Source organism: Schistocerca cancellata, chromosome 11, assembly GCF_023864275.1.
Source record: "Schistocerca cancellata isolate TAMUIC-IGC-003103 chromosome 11, iqSchCanc2.1, whole genome shotgun sequence".
NCBI classification, from domain to species: Eukaryota; Metazoa; Arthropoda; class Insecta; order Orthoptera; family Acrididae; genus Schistocerca; species Schistocerca cancellata.
This window is the reverse complement of record NC_064636.1, coordinates 65685079-65700185: the sequence shown is the minus strand read 5'-3', so window position 1 is coordinate 65700185 and position 15107 is coordinate 65685079. Positions and strand designations below refer to the sequence as shown.

General features: G+C 43.9%; 1 protein-coding gene across 1 annotated transcript in view; it reads left to right on the top strand.

The window, feature by feature from the left end:
• Positions 1-10329: 10329 nt before the first annotated feature.
• Positions 10330-15107, top strand: part of LOC126108205 (uncharacterized) — a 96192-nt gene continuing 91414 nt past the window's right edge. The window contains exon 1 of the mRNA XM_049913441.1: positions 10330-10442. The gene's annotated coding sequence lies outside the window, so the exon portion shown is untranslated. The remainder of the gene's footprint in view (positions 10443-15107) is intronic.

Here is a 15107-nt window from a genome sequence, read left to right as displayed (position 1 = left end):
TCAATTACCGATATTTTATAAAAGATTGTAAAAGATGGTTGGAGATAAAACGTTATATAAATAAGTTTCTTGGAGAAAAATTGTAAAGTCAAGTACGCTCTTCGCATATGCCCATTGTTTTGTAGGACAGATGTGATCTAACATGAGCCAGAGTGATAAATGGCGCAGAAACATGGAAGACAATTTTGACGCCGTCGAGCACGCTGTACAAATGGATTATTTTTAGAGTTGTGGTCGTAACACTGCAGTCTCAACCCGACAGATTTGATATGGAGCCAAGTTAAGGGATTTGTCGCGAGAAATAACAAGACACTACGCTGTCAAACGTAGTGCAACTAATGCGCGAAGCTTTGTGACACGTCGCTACCTAACGATGGCGAATTGCAGAACAGCACGTCACGAAAGAGGAGGAGGAGAAGGAAATGTGGACATTTTTGTGGCTTAGGGGTTCTGTCTCTGATAGACTCGTTATCAACGTAGCTGTACTGAAGTGTGTTCAGCGGTGTCCGATGTGGAAGGAGTTCAGAGATTACCAGACAACTGACTCCGATACCTTCAGTGGCTTAGTATTTTACTACATTGCGCTTTTACGCCACACACAGCTCATGCAGAAAAATTACCCTCGTTAGTCACGAATTTTCATGACTCCTGCTTTTAATTAAAATACTATGTTCGCTAATATCGATGGCATGTTATACTTTCCGTCCGGTCATCTGAGGAGAAAATCACCCGAGTTTTACCATATATTATTTCCTTCTGTTTAAAAATTCACATCCACAACTGCGTTGTCCTCTGCTCGTCTCTGTTTACGTCTGAACTGCCACTGCTCACACCAGTGCACGTTAGCTGGACCACTTGCCCGGCCAGCGCTGTCAGAGCTAAACGCGCCGGTAAAGCTGTTGTCCCGTATTACAGCACAAGTCGATACGCACAGCATAAAACGAAACCTCATCATCGTACTTGATTGCTCTGGTGACCGCTTGGCATCTGCTCCACCTGAAACTAAATCCAAAGAGGTTCCAGCAAACGCGGAAGAGTACATAGTGTAATGTTTACATGAAGTTTAATGTGATGAACGGAGTATATTCCGATGTCCAGATTTGCAATACATTCAACGCACTTTGCCGTATATATCATGCCTTCCAAATTAAAATCTTAAACTGCCAGGGCACAACCACGTACCGTAAAACAAGACTCCCCACCGAGTGTCCTGCCGATGCCACACACTGGCTTTGACCTGTGCCGTAGTTTCACGGGACTCTCTCTACTCCCTGTGCAGAGCCAGAACACAACACTGACGTTTGTTTCCCTCCCACATTCTTGCTTGGAAGGCAGGGTGTGCTGACACGTTTCTGCAGCTGCGACTGAAAGGGCAGTTTGCGATTTGGTGAAGTGTATGAATGTGCTGTGATGGAAACAAACTAAATAGTCCTTGTTACTACACGTATTTTACGCATACTGCGTTTTGGTGAGTGGTTCATCCGGCATTTTCTTCGTCGGTCAAAGAAGATGGGCAGCGGTAGCAACAGGTGCGGTATTTTTTTATTCCTAGTGTGGACACATCTCGTAGAGCACTGGTCCGTATTTCCTTTCACGAAATTCGTGCAGCAAGAATCGTCATGTGCTGTTAAATGTGCATTCAGGCTGCGTCGGAAAACAATATCTTTACTATTCACTCTTCAGGTGTTTCTTCTGATCATGTGATCTTCTGATGCAAACCTGTAAAGTGTTAGATGGAACCCAGAATTCAAATGATGGTTCACTCATCAGTATGCAAATGTACAGACAGTAATAAATTTGTCATCGGAATGGAAGTTTCATTTTTAGCTACGTAATGCATACGAAGTTGTACGAGGAATTTTCCCGTCATTTACAATTAGCGGGAAGTCAGTGAATTCTCCCATGACTTCAGTTGTGTGGTGTTGTGGTTCGTTGGAAACAGCAGTCGCGGTAGACGCCAGGTTACATTCAGTTTCCGCGAAGCTTAAGTGGTGCATTTCGTAGTCCTTACTTACTAAACTGCACGCCACGTTTTAGGGTACATAGATATGGAAAACGGAATGCCCGCTTGGTCGGCTGTGTTCCTGTGAAGACAGACAAAGGAAATGGCGGAAGACCAGACTTTATGTGGGCCGTCAAGAATAGTTAAAAAAACAAACTTATCACACTGTTACCCCGTGAGTTGACGACATTTGCACGTGACTGTTATAATTATTTATCCATCAAAAAAGTAGTCATTTGTCATGGCTGCTACTGGATATGAGGTCCTAAATTCCGTATTATGAAACAGCACCGTTTCAAGGCAACTGTACATGGAAGATTCTTTAAAACACGACACTATCTTTCTGATGTGTTATAATCAGACGTCATATAAGGACGTATCGGCTGCTAAAGCCTTCATTAAATTCAGTTTACGGTGCGGGGGCTGATCTTCCAGCGGTTGATTGTGAGGCAGCGGTTGTAAGCGTTGAGTCACAGAGCAGAGGGTAGCTGCGGAGGTGACTCGCGTCCTACCATCTCACTTTCACGTTTGCAAAGGTTCTGGGATGTCTTTATTAAGTTAATTGCAGTTACTTCTTAAATATTAGATATTGTGTACATATAGTAGTTCCCTTTCTCTGCCGGCCGGAGTGGCCGTGCGGTTCTAGGCGCTTGAGTCTGGAACCGCGTGACCGCTGTGGTTGCAGGTTCGAATCCTGCCTCGGGCATGGGTGTCTGTGATGTCCTTAGGTTAGTTAGGTTTAAGTAGTTCTAAGTTATAGGGAACTGATGACCTCAGCAGTTAAGTCCCATAGTGCTCAGAGCCATTTGAATCATTCCCCTCTCTCTCCGGGCATGTGCGTATTAGGTCTGCGTTGTCATTGTCAATGATTTACAAATCTACATATTAAGTGTGAAACTCGCAAATGCGAATAAATATTCACACGTTGATCATCTGGCAAGGCTAATTGCCATTCAAAATAAAAAGCATAGAACTGACTAACACATTTGCAACAGAATAAAAAGGTGGCGTAGTCTCAGCTATACATAAACTTTAGCCATATGTGAAGTGTACAAAATACAATTTACCGGCTAGTTTTTGTAGGCCACTTCTTTCCCGGACAAAAATCTCCCATTAAAGTACCTCTTCAACCACTTACATTACGCTTTTCTTGATTTTATTACACCAAATGCTACAGATAGTGACGTGATTTCGAGAGATGCTAGCTGTGTTGTTTCGAAACGGCTTTACTTACTGGACACAAGGTGAGTGAGCTGATGGTTTACCTCAATTGTTAGAATGGCTGCCCCCCCCCCCCATTTTTTTCTGACTGCGGACCAACTCCACACATCAGTTTTCACATGTTTTAAAAATTTTATTTTCTTGAACAACTTGAATGAGCAGAATATTGGAATCTGTGCAGGCTGGCTTAAGATTCTTTTTGCTTGTAAATCAGTTATTGGTCTCACTGTTGGTGTTGATGAAGGCGAATTAGCAAAAGCAGTTGGCACATCTTTTTCAGTAAGTTTCGGAGCTAATTCTTGCCAACATTATAAACTCTCCCTTACCCACAGCCCGGTCCACATGAATGCAAAACTTATGCCGTCAAAATAACGTCACGTTTGCAGAAACTCCTGTGAACTGTAGGTTGCCCTTAACACAGCTGCAAGATCACACACTACGGAAGACTAAATACACTACTGGCCATTAAAATTGCTACACCAAGAAGAAATGCAGATGATAAACGGGTATTCATTGGACAAATATATTATACTAGAACTGACATGTGATTACCCTTTCACGCAATTTGGGTGCATAGATTCTGAGAAATCAGTACCCAGAACAACCACCTCTGGCCGTAATAATGGCCTTGATACGCCTGGGCATTGCATCAAACAGAGCTTGGATGGCGTGTACAGGTACAGCTGCCCATGCAGCTTCAACACGATACCACAGTTCAAGAGTAGTGACTGGCGTATTGTGACGAGCCAGTTGCTCGGCCACCGTTGACCAGACGTTTTCAATTGGTGACAGATCTGGAGAATGTGCTGGCCAGTGCAGCAGTCGAACATTTTCTGTATGCAGAAAGGCCCGTACAGGACCTGCAACATGCGGTCGTGCATTATCCTGCTGATATGTAGGGTTTCACAGGGATCGAATGAAGGGTAGAGCCACGGGTCATAACGCATCTGAAATGTAACGTCCTCTGTTCAAAGTGCCGTCAATGCGAACACGGGGTGACAGACGTGTAACCGATAGCACCCCATACCATCACGTCGGGTGATACGACAGTATGACTATGACGAATACACGCTTCCAATGTGCGTTCACCGCTATGTCGCCAAACACGGATGCTGTAAACAGAACCTGGATTCATCCGAAAAAAATGTTCTGCCATTTGTGCATCCAGGTTCGTCGTTGAGTACACCATCGCAGGCGCTCCTGTCTGTGATGCAGCATCAAGGGTAACAGCAGCCACTGTCTTCGAGCTGATAGTCCGCGCTGCTGCAAACGTCGTCGAACTGTTCCTGCAGATGGTTGTTGTCTTGCAAACGTCCCCATCTGTTGACTCAGGGATCGAGACGTGGCTGCACGATCCGTTACAGCCATGCGGATAAGATGCCTGTCATCTCGACTGCTAGTGATACGAGGCCGTTGGGATCCAGCACGGCGTTCCGTATTACCTTCCTGAAGCCACCGATTCCATTTTCTGCTAACAGTCATTGGATCTCGACCAACGCGAGCAGCAGTGTCGCGATAGGATAAACCGCAATCGTGATAGGCTACAATCCGGCCTTTATCAAAGTCGGAAACGTGATGGTACGCATTTCTCCTCCTTACACGAGGCATCACAACAACGTTTCACCAGGCAACGCCGGTCAACTGCTGTTTGTGTATGAGAAATCGGTTGGAAACTTTCCTAATGTCAGCACGTTGTAGGTGTCGCCACCGGCGCCAACCTTGTGTGAATGCTCTGAAAAGCTAATTGTTTGCGTATCACAGCATCTTCCTGTTGGTTAAATTTCGCATCTGTAGCACGTCATCTTCATGGTGTAGCAATTTTAATGGCCAGTAGTGTATTAATAATAATAGTAACCTCAGAGTTTTTCAGATGATCCAGTTATCTGTAATGTGTGCAAGAAGCTGCATAAATATTCAGTCAGATCTCGATAAGAATTCAAAGCGGTGGAAAAACGGCAACTTGATTTAAATGTTCATAAATGTAAGACTGTGCCTCCACAAAACGAAAAAAATGGTATTCTATGACTATAATATCAACGAGTCACTGTTGGAATCGGCCGACACATAAAAAGTACCTGGTATGAAATGGAATGACGACATACGCTTAGTTGTGGGTAAAGCAGGTGAGAGACTTCCGTTTACTGGAAGAATACTCGCAGAGATAAGTCAGCCTACAAAGGACTTTGCTTACAAACAACTCGTACCACCGGTTCTAGAATGTTGCTCAAGTATGTGGGACTCGCACCAAATAAGACTAACAAGGGATACTAAACGTATACAGAGAAGGGCAGCACGAATTGTCATGGATTTGTTTGACCCGTGGGAGTGTAACGGAAGTACGCAAGTAACTGAACTTCCAGACTCAGACAGGCCCAAACTATCCCGAGAAAGTGTATTAACAAAGTTTCAAGAACCGCCTTTAGATGGTGATGCTAGGAATATACTTACAACCCTCTACGTACCGCTCTGATAGGGATCGTGAGGATAAGATTACAATAAGTACTAAGCTTACAAAGGCATTCATTCTTCCCGCGCTCCATACGTGAATGGAACAGGAAGAAACCCTGACAACTGGTACTGTGGGACGTACTATCTGCCACGGTCTTCTGCAGAGCATATAGATGTAGATGCAGATGCAGATGCAAATGTAGAAGATGCTGTTTAGCATCGTATTATCAGAGCGTCTTCCGTAGTTTTGGGCAATTCTCGTTCTCATTTTCTTTTCTTTTTTCATCGCAGTGCATCTTAATTTTCGTTTCATCACAGACGCAGGAATTCTGCTCTCAATTTCTTCCGCACTTTCTCGAGTCAGCCTATTCATCCACAGTTGTTCCTAGTTGTACTTCGGTCGATTCCAAGTTGAGCTCCCATTTTTCTCTTTCAAAATTACCTAATGTTTCTCATTTCAGCTCGCAAATACTGTGGATTCCTATAAAATGTTAAAGATTCCAGTTTAAGTGGACTGCCTGTAGGTATTTATGATTTCCTAAGGCTTCTGTGCATGTACTGTATCTCTGCAACATCGAACGTTTCCTCACCTGTACTTTCCAGTTCCAAATTTCCTGCTTTTTTTTCGCTCCCAAGTGTCTCGATAATGTCCGTACTTGGCTTACATACAGGGTGGCGCACGAAATGTTTTACCATTTTTGTTTTTGAATATAAACTGTGTCAATACAGTCTGAAAGGAACATATACTACAATGAGGAACCGTCCATGGAGATTTGTTCTGAGCACATGGTCAATATGTCCGCCATTGGGGAGCCAATTTTGTCCGTGATTGAAGCGAGCTGGAAACCTGAGTGAAATGATCCGCATGTCGAAATGCTCGTGTAAAAACTCCAATAGTCCAGACCTCAATCCATGTGACTCTTTTGTTTGGGGGTTCCTAAAGGAAAAAATTTCCCCGAAACGTCCACAAAATTTAATGGAGCTCAGAAGACTTATTCATCAAGCTTGCAGTGAAATTATGGACGACATGTGCCGTAGGGTAATCACTAACTTCAGTATTCGTTTGAAGGAAGGTCGGATACGAAATGGCGGACATATTCAGTATGCGCTGAGTTAGAACAAATCTCCATGGGCGGCTCTTCATTGTAGTATATGTTCCTGTCAGATCGTATTGACAGTAAAGTTCATATTCAAAAACAAAATGGTAACACATTTCGTGCGCCACCCTGTATGTTGCCAGTGAACATGGGCATTCGTTTTAGTAGGTTAAAGAATTCCCTATGATCACAATCAGTCACATCCCCCATGCTCCTGCTCTAGCCTCCTGGCAACCAGCCTTTCCCGCTCACTCCTTCCTGTCCTCCTTCTATCCCACTTAACCTGTTTCCTGTCTCTTCAAGTGCCGCGAGGTTTGAGGCGCCGTGTCACGGATTGCGCGGCGCCACCCGCCGGAGGTTCGAGTCCCCCCACGGGCATGTGTGTGTGTGTTGTTCTTAGCATAATTTAGTTTACATTAGTTTAAGTAGTGTAAGTCTAGAGACCGATGACCTTAGCTTCTTCAAATTGCTCAGTGTCGTCCTTGATTTTGATTGCTAAGTTCTTCCATATCATCATCAATTTCTGAGCTCAGTGATTCTACTGTAGTCGTTAAGGTGCCATATTCGGCAACTAAATCTCAGTTCAGCTCCTCCTTAGACGCCAGCAAGTCTGCAGTCTGCCTCTAACTCTTCGCTGTGTGCTCATTCTTCTTATCAGCGTGGCCAAATTGGCCAATCATGTTCTGCTCAGAGCTACATGCTCTGCTGCCCTCTGTTCACTTCTCGTTGCTTCAGCCTCGCCCGCACTCACACTTAGTAAATTGTGCACTCGACCCCAAACACTGCTAGCTGTGAGTGGAGCAGGCTGTGCACGTCCTAAATCTAAACATCTCCGCTGCACCACTGAAGTCTGCCTCACTCATTTGTCTCGCATCGGAGGAACCTACCGTTTCATTTTGCACATTTTCGTGGCTAAAAGTGGGGAGAATCCATCTCCCACACGTCTCTGTACCGTCGAAGTCTCTTTCCTGGGCATTTCGTCTGCTGACTCCTCACCACCTTTTTTCTTTTCTCCTCGTACTGCTTTTGCAGCGACTACACGTAACTATTTTCTAATAACGCAAATGAAAATTTTATACAGAAAAAACACTACCTGAAACAGTCACTTAAATGACATGCTAAATTTTTAGTGAGTTCACCACACTGGCTAAACAAGAGTATTCATCACAAGAAACCTAGTAGAATGAAAATGAGCTTCACACGCAATTCCCAGCGCAAAATCGTCACACGAGCATTAATTACATTTAAAAAACTCCCCAATCAAAAGGATTACATTGAAAAGCTCCCAAAGTACCATAAACACACTTCACACAAAATTCAAAACAGACATCAAAGACGACACTGTTTCATAAAGCAAGCAACAACGCTGATCAACCACAATGAAGAAATTGTGTGAGATCTGTAGAAAATAAAATTTACATGTTAGTACACCCTAACAATGTCACAGCATCAACATAAGATCCCTGGGATGACCGAAATCCTGTGCAAAAGGATCTCGCCATTATGAAGGCTACCTGTTCTCCGCAAAATTCAGATTTAATGGCCACGTCGGTGTTCCGAATGAAACCTGTTCCTGACTTCAAATACCAACAGCCAGCAAGCAAACAGAGGTTATTTTCGTTTCATTGAGCACGCACCAGACACACAAACTTAGATTGTGGCTGAAATTCGTTCAAGTACTGGAAAAATAGCCGAGAAAACCACCACCTGTCAGGCTGTTGTATGAGCTAAGGAATGAAATATCCTCGTACTGGATACGCAAGACAACATATTACAATTTTATTGATCGCTATTAAGGGAAGATAAGAACTGAATGATTTGAGGGAGCTTGACTAGGAAGCAGAGTGGCTCTATGAGGTATGTAAAGAGCCACTCGACATTTATGTATGAATTAAAACACACGAAAATATTAAATGGTGCTTAAACTTCGACATAGGGTACGTGTCTCTCGAATGCAGCCTCCGAATGTGGAACCCAATCTGCCAAATATGGGGTAGGATTTACTTGATGCAGACACTGACCATCCATACATTATATAGTTTTGAAGAATGCTTGCTTATTCTGCTTTTAAGTACACTGGGACAGAGAGCAACTACTTTCGGCAGTCAACTTCTGAGGACAAAGGCCCGTTGCAAGAATTCACTATAAATCCAATAATTAGACAGTACAGTTACCGAGTAAGAGCACCTCTACTCTGTACTTGACAAAGAATTTTATGTTCGGTTTTGGCCTCTAATATGAGACACACTAACACCTGTGGGGAATGAAGTGGTTTTGGCACTACACATTCCATCCTCCAAAGGGAACTCACAATTGAAAATATTCTTTCCACAACAATATTTATATCTGGTACAGCAGGAGAAAAACTCACAAGCGTGTCTATATTTTTACATGAAGTACCTGTACTTTTAAGTGTGTGGAATATATCACACAGTCTCTTAACTGTTTCCAAATTAGCTTTTTCCAATTCCTCAAGTTTCTGGGATACAATGTTGTTCTCGCATCCTTCTCGTCTGAAATGTTGCACATGAGTCTACTGCCTTAAGAATTATCAGAAAATTTAGAAGTTCAGCCCAAGAAACAGTATTTTTTTAGTGTTATCCAATGATTTCAGAGGTTGGAGAACTCTGCTTTTCCAAACAAGTCACAAAAGTGTCTTAGAATTGGTAAAAGGCTCGTATTTGACTGAGTGAAAGTACCTTCTTTTCCAAGTTAATTAAAATGGTATTATTTCTTGAAGCAAGCTGAAACCGTGGTAATTTCCATCTTTTGGGTTGAATTTAAAAAACATTTTCAGTGGGCATTGTGTGAAATGAAGCCAAAGAAATGACTGTGGGTTCTCGAAAATTCGTTTCAGCAACGTGGGACACGTATTCTGAGATAGAAAACAAGATTTCAAAGGTTCATACACATCAATAACTTTTGTAACTCCTGGCAACAATGACAACCATCTAGTTTTAATACTACCTAGAACTTTCCCGTATCCAGTATCAACAAAATCACAGAATGATTTCAGTTGGTCCACACGTTGAGGGTAAATGTGTGTCGTCCTCAGTGTAACTTATTTTAAGTTAGAGTAAGTAGTACGTGAGCCCAGGCACCGATGATCTCAGCGTTGATATCCCTGTAACCTTCTTTAACGAAAACTTGTCACATTCGTCCGTCATTTAAGGAGTAGCAAATGATCGACACGAATCGCGAAGCTCGCGCGTAAGTCACTGGCACTCAGCACGATGACGGAAGATGTTGTGTTCACACCTCTCCTCATCCCGTGACCAAAATGCAGCGTCTTTGTTCCAACTTCGCGTTCACCAAAAGCGGTACTGCGAAATCGGTTGACGAAATCCGGTTTTTGGGGCGCCAGGCGAAGGGGGTGTGTGCTGCCAGCTGTATAGCGCGGTTCGAGGTAACTGACTGTGGCGTGGGTGGGACGCAGGCGGTCCGGCAGTGCCGACACAGACGTAGACGTCCTACTGCAGCCGTTCCCTCGCCTGCCGCGCGAGCTGGCAACGCCGCCCCGTGACGTCAGCGCTGGGGGGAGGGGGGGGGGCAGCCGGCTGTCTGTGCGGTCCAGTTGTGACGCAGCAGCCTGGAGGAAAGCAGTGTGCGACGTTGTCCTGCCTACCCAGTCAGAGCTTGTGTATCTTGTGTCTGCACGGGAATACCTCAGAAAGGTAAGGCAGGAATTTATGGGGGCGGTGGATGTTCTGCACGCTTTTGTGTGGTTTTTGTCGCGTAACTCACTGCTCTTGTCTAATACTTTGTCTTACTTTGAAAAATTACGACAAAGGGGGTGGCTAACAGTGTGTTAAATTACCGTTTTGAGTGTTCAGTGATTTATTGGTCGTTACTTATGGCCTTGCTCCAGTCTATGAAAACTTGAGCGAGAATAACGTGGAACGAATGGAAAATAACGCCACATTTAGTCGGCTAGTGTTTCGATGTGCCAGTGTAGATTTCCACGCAATTCACGTACAACAGGCATTCAAAATGAAAACCTCGCGTTCTTGATTATGTTCGTAGGACGCAAGTTTACGAAAACCATCAAACGCAGAACTTTGCAGTAAGCGAGTTTTAGTGCGACAAGGCGTGTAGCGGCTTGCAGGCGTGGCAGAAATTTATTTTTTAATGTTTCGCGTAATGTGGCCGAATTCAGACATCTAACATGTTGTCAAGGTGTACTCATTCAGAGGTATAATCTTAAATTGCGGTTGTCACACAGTAAGAGAAGTACCGCAGTTGGAAACATTGCGTGTCGCGAGGTAACGTGACTAAGGGTATCTGCAAAAATTACATCGTCGTACGGCCCACACATCAGTAGACATGACGTGTCAAAAATTTAGACGCGCGATAAACGGGCTTTTCTTTAAAAAGCAGCGCAAATTAAGCAGACTGTGTTTACCCAGTATCTCAGAAGGAGCACTTGCTTTCGAACACCCGTGAAGAACAATTTCAAACCGTTTGTAAACTTTATCTCGCTTACATGCTTAACGTCAGATGTTACACACGTAAACTCGTCTGCAAAGTAACCAGACGTAGGAAGCTGTTTCGTGCGCGGGCGTTGCGGATCCTGAAATCCATTCGCGAATCACAACTCGTGGCGTCACGCCGACACGCTTGTGGCGATGAGACGCAGCACTCGCGTTCATTTGCCTATTTTCACAATGTTCTGGAATTAATGTTGTGGTGAACGAGCGATCTGCAGCTTTCCCCAACACCCTCATTACAAACAGGCGACCATCTGCGTAGTAGTTGGCGAATTCTTGAGAATTTATCGTAATGTTTGTGCTTCACGAAATAAACGTTTCGTATTTTTCATCACTCTGTCACGTCTCCTCGTTTGTGATTTGCTGATGAAATTTTTTTTAGCACTCTACAACGCTGCATCGCTTTGTTTGGCTGTTCTCGTGTTACTATTTGCCTGATGAGAGAGCCCGGTGTGTCGACAAAGCAACGCGTCAGCCATCTGTGAGACGCGCCGTGTTCTGTGCGGCCTGCGCTTCAGTCGTATATTATGTGAGGGAGGAATGAATGTCGGTGATTCTGACGCCGTCACTTACCAGCTTCTTTATTTGACTGGCAGAATCTAGATTTAATTTGTGCCATTTCCAGTGCAACAATTGCGAGAATCGAGGTAGATTTGTTGTTAGTTTCCGTCAGAGGGCTGAATCACGTCAAAATTATAACATTTGTGGGGGCATTTGCTAATTATGTTTGACAGAAACCTACAGTAAGCATTATTTCGTTTAGCCAGATACTGTTACAGAAGCCTTACCCGTTATTGATGGTAAGTCACAGTTTCGGAATCGTGGGTGGCCACTGACGTCGCATTTACAGACACTTCGGCGTGACAAAGTACTGAAGACGACCCGTCTCGAAGAGTTCAAAAATGCACATCGTCGTAAAACGCAAATTTGAATACCAAAACCATAAAATTGACAATTTTATCTTCGGAAACAGGTAGATCAACACGACGACTGTTCAGTGTCCTCCCCTTATCCAATGGCAGCAAAGAACGCGTGGCGTCACGGAAAAGTGACTGTCGTCACACGTGAGGGACACGATGATTTGATAAAAGTTGCACGAATTTTATGTATAAAAAGCAACCCGGAATCACTGCTGTAAATGCCCTTCACTTTCGTGACGTGGAACTATGTGTGGTGGCTTTCGTATTTATACTCGCCTATCACAAAATATGCAACACCTGTTCAAAACGTGTCGTAGATTTGCCGAATTGTAGAAAACTGTGGCGTTAACGGATGAACAGTAGCGGCAGCCAAAACAGTTCCCTAAGAAGGCCTCCACTTAATCGCGAGTGTGTGGAATCGGCTCTTTAGGTCACACATAGATATCCAGTAATAAGGGAGTGAGGTCACTCGTGACTTGGGAATGTGCACAGTGTTTCCGGGTGCTTTCAGTTCATTAGGTGTTCTGTCCACCAGTAAAATGTAATAGCTGCATAAAATTTCACACTGTGGTGTCTCACATGATACTTCGGCCGGCAGTAAACGTGACTCACGCGGAGACGGTGGCGAGGTGTCGCCCTGACACGTGGCTGAGGGTAACCTGCGTGCAGGAGGAACCGTGCTGTACCGGTGTACGGACATTTGCCACGATTTTAGCTGCTCCGAAGGGTTGGGTCCCTTGTCTCCCCCTCCCCCTCCTCATCACCCGCCGCGTAGTAAAGCCACTTACTGAACCTTTCCGGTGATTTACTTAACACAGGACCAGAATCTCTTTGGATTTGCGCCACATTTCTAGAGATACTTTCCTTGTGGAAACTTATTAAATGCATCTGGCATTGAAATTCGCACCAAATCTCGAGCCTCAGTAAAACTTCGCCAATCTCGGAGATTTTGCGTTCGTCTAAATTATACTTGCCTTTTTCGGTGCTCCGGCGGCAGCTTTCTGTCGTGTTTTGTGTACCATGGGGTATCAGTTCAGTCTCTTACTAATTTATTTGGTACGAATCTCTCGAGTGCTGTTGATAACATTTCTTTGAACTTTAAGCCTCATATGGTCCTCACTTACATAGTTTGGAAGGAGTGGGGAGTGTCTCTTAGAAAGAAGTCTACCGAATTTTTAGCAGCTTTTATAAATAGATATATTTCGCGTTTAGTTTTGGTGAATTTCTTTTTTACGGGATTGATCCTCGCTACGACTGTGTCCACTAATCTCTGTATCCGTCGTGATGCTCGGGATTATTTGTGGCTAAGAGGTAAATTGTGTTTTCGTAACCATGCCCAATATGAATGGTCTCGTGAACTAATTGTTCAAAATAATTTAAAGAGACTATTTAGAACAATTACAGAAGTTGTTTTGTATAGGGTCTGAAAATGAACTTTTGACAACATATGGAAGGTAGATTGAAGTCGCTGCCAACTATAATTGTATGAGTAGCGTACCTATTTGTGATGACGCTCAAGTTCTCTTTGAACTGTCCAGCAACTGTTTCATATGAGACCGGGGGTCGGTAAAAGGAGCCAGTTATTAATTTATTCAGGTTGTCGAATATAACCGCTGCCCACCCTAAGTGACAGGCACTATCTGCTTCAATGTCACTTGTCAGTTGGAACAGGCATTACATTATTTTTCCTTACGTTGTGCCTCTTGTTTCTGTTCTAGTGTAGATCATTACAATTACGGTTTTTCCCTCCAAAACCTAGGATGTTTTCTCTGTGACTCTGTAAATACCAGAGCTAAACAATGAAGAACAACGTACGTTACAAGCATAGCATTCTCTATTACCACAGTTCCTTATCTCTAACATTTTAAAAAATGTACGTAGACTTTAGATGACATGTCAATCATAGTTCTTATCTCTATTTAGTAGCGTATTTTCAGTCATGTTTTCAACATTGTCCCGCTACACTTTATTAACTAATGTTTCGCCGCAAGAGATACCGGATTTTAGAGAGTAAATTAATATGGAGTATGTCGTTCTTTTCAAACGTTCACATACCCATTTCTTCTTTCCTTATTGTCTTTTGGGCATGCAGTTGTAGTAATTAAAGTAGGCACATTGCAGTGACCAAAATGAAATGATTAGCGTACATTCGCACTCTTTTACATCTTGTTGTTCCCTTGGCGATGGACTGTTTCTATCTCAATAAGTAAGCGTGAAAGGAGGCTACCGTAGAGACAAAAAAAAAAGGCTCAAATGGCTCTGAGCACTATGGGACTTAACATCTGTGGTCATCAGTCCCCTAGAACTTATAACTAATTAAACCTAACTAACCTAAGGACATCACACACATCCATGCCCGAGGCAGGATTCGAACCTGCGACCGTAGCGGTCACGCGGTTCCAGACTGGAGCGCCTTTAACCGCACGGCCACACCGGCCGGCCCGTACAGATAGAGGGATCTGTATTTATACTTGGCACAACTAATCACATACTGACTTAGTCGTCGGTATTGCTTTCGTTTCCAAAATGTTATAAATGTTTAGATTTCGGAGAAGCAGCTCTGTATTTCCCCCTTACGTACTGGTTGCATCGAGTAAGATGGGAAGACGCCGGTTTGAAAGCGGACAGAAGTAGTACGAGGAAGGGCGTCCCTAACCTGAGGGATCGCTAGTCAAGCTAGTGAAGTGTTGCAAATGTCCGGCGTGGCAAATGTCCGTCATTCACTGTACCACTGTGTGCTTGTAGTCTGAAGTTGAGCCACTCACAGAGGTCCATCGTGGGCTGTAACTGCTGTATGGCGGCGAAACTTGGTATGCTAATGCGCCCTTGCGGAACCGATTTACACCGGAAAGAAATGTTCCCATATCTAATGTATTGGGAACGGAATGTGGACAGGAAGGGACAAACAAGTGAGAAAGGCAGAATGTCGATA